The sequence below is a fragment of the Bison bison genome, unplaced genomic scaffold (assembly GCF_000754665.1).
Source record: "Bison bison bison isolate TAMUID 2011002044 unplaced genomic scaffold, Bison_UMD1.0 scf7180017864241, whole genome shotgun sequence".
NCBI classification, from domain to species: domain Eukaryota; kingdom Metazoa; phylum Chordata; class Mammalia; order Artiodactyla; family Bovidae; genus Bison; species Bison bison.
Genome location: NW_011494813.1, coordinates 2,909,369 through 2,914,463, shown reverse-complemented (window position 1 = coordinate 2,914,463; position 5,095 = coordinate 2,909,369). Strand labels below are relative to the sequence as shown.

The following is a 5,095-nucleotide window of genomic DNA, read 5'->3' as shown; positions in this document are numbered from 1 at the left end:
AGCTGCAAACGGGATTACCCCTCCCCCAATCAACATGCAAAGCAGCCTTACCCAGGCAGCTTGGAAAAGGTACTTGAAAAAAGATAGCTATTAGCAAAATGAGCATGTTTCACAGCAGCAGTTCAAGCATTAACCCTCCAGCATCCTCAGATCTTTCATCTTCTGCTATCACCAGCTGAAATAGAGTTCCCGCCCATGAGTTTGACTCCAGACAGTGTTTCTCCTCATGGTGATGGTTTTGTCCTGTATTTACTATTTGTCATTGAACAGTTTACTCCAAACGGCTTCTGGGCAACTTGCAGGCAATGCCAGACTCAAATGGCCCAAGGCAAGTTCTTAATCATCATGGAGCCCTGCACTCATTCACCCAAGCAAACCGAAAATTCAGTGAATGTTTAAGTTCAAGGGAAATCCATGCCTGCCTGGTGAAATAGCCAGAGCAGTTCGCTTTCTGTTTAATTTTCCATCTTTTAAATCAGGAGAGAGAACGGAGGAATAATCAGTTCAGTATCTCAGTTGGCCAGAGTTCTGGTCTCTTTTGTCTCCAGAGGAATCTGTATTTGGGTTTTCACTGAGCAACTAACTTAGCCTGCAGGTTTGCTAGTCACTGTTCTTCCTCCAGAGGCAGCAAGGTGATAAACTCAGGTGAGGGTGGGCTGCTGGCTCACCAGCTCAGGCAAATGCCTGACTCTGAGGTAAAAAACATTCTGCATAACGTCTTTTAAACTCAGAAATCTAGATCTTTGATGTGCATTTTCATTCAACCGGAACAGACATCAATTAGGGTTACAGAGCAAAGATGAAAAAACTGAAGCATCTCAAATGGCATAAAAGTTATCCAACCAAGTATCTTCTATTGAGTCCTGTTATTTTTTAATTATGATTTATGACATTAAGTAGTACTACCTTTTGTCAGGAATAAAAGCATCATTAAAGTCTAAATATCTTGGTCTAATATTACATGAAATTCCTAGGTCTACTTTTCGAGAATATGTGCAGGATGCAAAATAATTTGAAAGAGATGCCTGCGTATTCAATGAAAAGTATTTGAATACCTGTAAGGTAGGTCATTTGATGCTAACAGCCTTCTGCAATTTTTTGTTAAATTTTCTCACACAAGAGTAAATGTTTCCATTTAGAAACTACAGTGATATACCTCAAGGATAAATTTCCTTTCCCCCCATTTCCATTTTTATACACCTGGAATAAATTATAGGTGAGAACTAACTTAGTTTTAAGAACTCTCTTGGCTTAATTATGTGAAAGAGTATGTAAAACATCCTTTCTGTTACACGTTAAAATACATTCCTATTTTAACACTGGCTAGAAACTATAATTTTAGAAACATATTGTTAGTTTCCTTGTATACTTTCAAAGTTTGATATTTTATTTGAGGTTTAACCTATTCTATTTAAATTTCAAAGTCAAACCTGTTAATAAAAAATGAGCTTCAAAATAGGAATTACTCTAACACGTTTTCTCACTGAAAACAAATGCATTTTCACAACATACTTTTTTTTGTGTGCTGGCTAGACTTTACTGTACTTTGTACAACTTCTGATTCCACATCCATGATCTTCATTTCATTAAGTATACTTCAGATATTCTTTTGTGTCTCAAGGATTATTTAAACCATGTGTTGTATGTTACTGTTTTTAAAAATGACTCTTTAATCAAAATAACTTTAAAACAACTAATCCTCACTTAGGTTGGTCAGCTGAATCCACATCGTGGTCCAGGAAAAATAAATCTACTCTCAAGAATGCGAATGCAGACAACAATTAGACACAGATGTGAGCAAAATTAGTTACAGTTTACAAAATGCTACACTTCACATGCTTTTAGTTTTTTATGTGTAGTACAAGATTACAGCACAGTAAGGAAACATGGTCTTGTAATGACTTATCTAAAAAGAACACCTATTTCTGATTGGCGCTGATTTTCTCTTATGTTTGCCAAAATCTCTGGAAGGTTCTGGGTTTTCAAGGTCTCAAAACATAATGTGCTGCAAAAATAATTAATTAGGCACCTTTCCATTCAAAAGAGAAAAAAAATATTTCATGGTTTTTAGAAAAATGCTGTTAGGCATTGAGTAAGCTCATGTTCTCTGCTTTATATCCATAAACCTAATATGTTCCTTGTCTCCTCCTAATCTGGTATTTTTTAATTCAAATGCTCCTAGGAGTGTAAAAATATTTCCCATAACATTATAAATGGTCATCTTAGATTACAATGAAGTCATTTCACTTTAATGCTTTTTAAAACTCTTTGTAGAGAATACCCAAGTAGCGTACTGACAGAGTTGTGAAAATACAGAGAGGAAAAAAAAAAGAGAACTTTTTAGAATTTCAATACAAGAATCCTCAACTAGTAACTTTGACTTCTGATTAGTTAATGAGGTCTTTTAAGTTTGCCTTTTTTCTAATTAAATTTCTAATTCTTCACAGATGTAACTTTTGTTGATGTTCAATTTGTCTCTCTCATTTTGTTAAACCTCACATAGTACTTCGCCAATCCATTGAATAGCCACATTAAATCTGTTAATACCATGCTCTTCAACCCCAGAAATTATTTCCAGAAGGCAAACTTGCTTTGAGAGATCATCAAACAAGACTTAAGGTACACATTTTATCACATTTTTCCCTACCACAGAGCTCAGGATGCAGAGCAAAATTCATGACTTTTGCACTGTTTATTATACTTTGCTAAATTACAAATCAAAAGCATCTGACAGAAGATCATGTATGAAGCCAAAAAGTTAATAATGTTCTGTGAAAAGTAAACTGTAAATGGAAAGGGATTCTAAATCTCAACAGCAGAGAGCAAATAAAATGTAGGTACTTGTCTAAATTATGGGTTTTCCATTGGCTCTTTTGCTTGCTAGAAGCAATTTTTATAAGATGACTATAATTTTAAACTTTTTTAACTCAAAAGAAATTTTCAAAGTGAAAGTACTGAACTTACCTAAATAAATAGAGTTGGCAGGCAAACTAGTTTTGCCCAACCACAGATCAATGTGAGTACTCCCAAATTTGAAAGACAATGGCAATTTTCTAATCAGAATGTATTTTATAGAGGGGAAAAAAAGGTGCCTTAGGCAGAAACCTGCTTTTAAATCAGAATATATTCTTGGTACAATGTTCCTCAATCAATATTTCCTACCATGGTGTCAATGATGTAATAAAAGTCTAAACCTAAAATTGAAATGAACTTTCAGAAAAGGCAGATAGATGTCTTTTCAGTGTTAATACTTATCTCCTTCTTTATCAAAGACTCCATAAAATGAATGCTTTAAAACTCCTGACTTCTAGTGATATATACTGTATCACTTTTTAAAGTATCTTGTTTAAAGAAAAGGACAAAACAGAGTTCCTAGGAAAACAAAACAAGTACATATTTAAAAGACTGATTCTACCTATAGTCTTCAAGGACTGTTTTTAAAATTAGCATTTAAGATGTTGAATGTATCTATAATACTTTGATGACTGATTAAATGGAAGAAGGGGTTTATTCTCATGGCAAGTGAGTTTTTTTTGGAAGATATTCTTTACAAAATAAATTTCCAAATACAAGAGGAAACTTTGAAAATCATTTATTATATCAAACACCCAGAGCAGTTGACTTCCCTTTACCATTCTAAAACTGAACAGTTGTTCTAAAACTGAACACTGGCTCAATCAGGCTGCTCTGTCACCGCAAAGAATTTTCAGGATTGAAAATCCATGGCTGTTTGCTCACTTACTGAACACTTTGGGCCTTAGGAGAACTCAAGCTGCGAGAAAGTCAAATATCAAATATTTGATAATGCAGAAAAACATGACTTTTCTTGTGTGCGTATCTTCAAATCCCAAACAGTGGGCAAAAAAACTCGCACACGCCTAAAATAAAACCTACTCTGAAAAGACACATTAAAAAAACAATCCCCAGACTATAAAACTACACTGTGTCCTTAACTAGAGACTTTTTGTACCCTTGTCATTTTAAGAAATGAAACTTAAAAACGCTTGCCTACATTCAGTGACAGCTCTGAATTTATGGAATTCCTGCAAAAGCTGTGCTTAAATGTTTCAAAAACTCCTCCCAAGAAATATAAGCCCATGAGTCATTAGCAATTCATACACTCATTTTGAATGACAAATATTTTAAGTGGTAATTCAAAAGTTGAAGAACCTTGTTTTTAATTTCCAGGTCCATTCAAGTCCTATTAAGTGTCAATAAGTGAGAAATATCTTAATTTGGCAAATGTTTATTATTTCACCTTTTGAAGATGAGCCCGTTTAATATAATGTTTGGGAAATTTGTGTATTGAAACAAAAGGATTTCCTTCCTTAAAAGGGGGTGTCAATTTATTTTTGTTATTTGTTGTCCTTTGAAAATGTTAATTCCTTCCTTCTTTTCTCCAATCCAACCAAAATGTGTAGGAAAAGCTATCTCTGTGTTAAAATGGATATAGACAGATACCGCTTTCATCTCTACCACATAGTAATAGTTGAGGTTTGTGCAGAAGAGCGATATGAAGTGATCCCTTTACAAGAGTAAAGTCCTGCAAGAAACTTTTTTTTACATATAAGGCAACAAGTCATTGTTAACAATTAATTTCTAATTACCTCTTAATGATTCTAATCGCTCAGTTAAATTGGGGGTTAAGAACTTATACTTTTATGATGGAGCCCAGTGGCCCATAAAGCACTGGGCACAAAGTGTCATAATCTTCCCCACGCCCTAATGTTTTTCTTTTAAAACAAATCAAAACAATAACTCAAAGCGCTCTTGTTATCTTGGGCTTTGCCCACAGGACAGCTGGTGTCACGCAGTACAATTTTTCAAACAGTCAGCTTGTACTTACAGCGCTTTACATCTGCTGCATCCACCAGTTTCCTGGGCTCCTTCGAATTTTCTGGTTTAGCAAACCTCCATTCCAGACATAGTTTTTGCTCCTGGAGGAGGACGCGAGAGGGTCTTAAGGGCTCCCGGCGGAGCCCGGCGCTGTTGGAAGCGGAGCGCGTCCGCTGGGGGAAGCCGGGCCGCGGGGACCGCCGCCTGGGCGCTGCTGCAGGCTCGGGCTGCCGAGCGACTGAGCGCACACGCTGGCCCC

The 5,095-nt window shown here is 35.9% G+C and overlaps 1 protein-coding gene across 7 annotated transcripts in view; it reads right to left on the bottom strand.

The window, feature by feature from the left end:
* The window catches only part of EYA1 (EYA transcriptional coactivator and phosphatase 1), a 361,166-nt gene that overhangs the window by 189,502 nt on the left and 166,569 nt on the right, over positions 1–5,095 (bottom strand). For 2 of the 7 annotated variants that reach the window (XM_010846965.1, XM_010846968.1), the window contains exon 1: positions 4,847–5,061. The exons of the other annotated variants lie outside the window; for them this stretch is intronic. The gene's annotated coding sequence lies outside the window, so the exon portion shown is untranslated. Of the gene's footprint in view, positions 1–4,846; positions 5,062–5,095 lie in introns of those variants that run through there. 7 annotated transcript variants of the gene reach the window in all.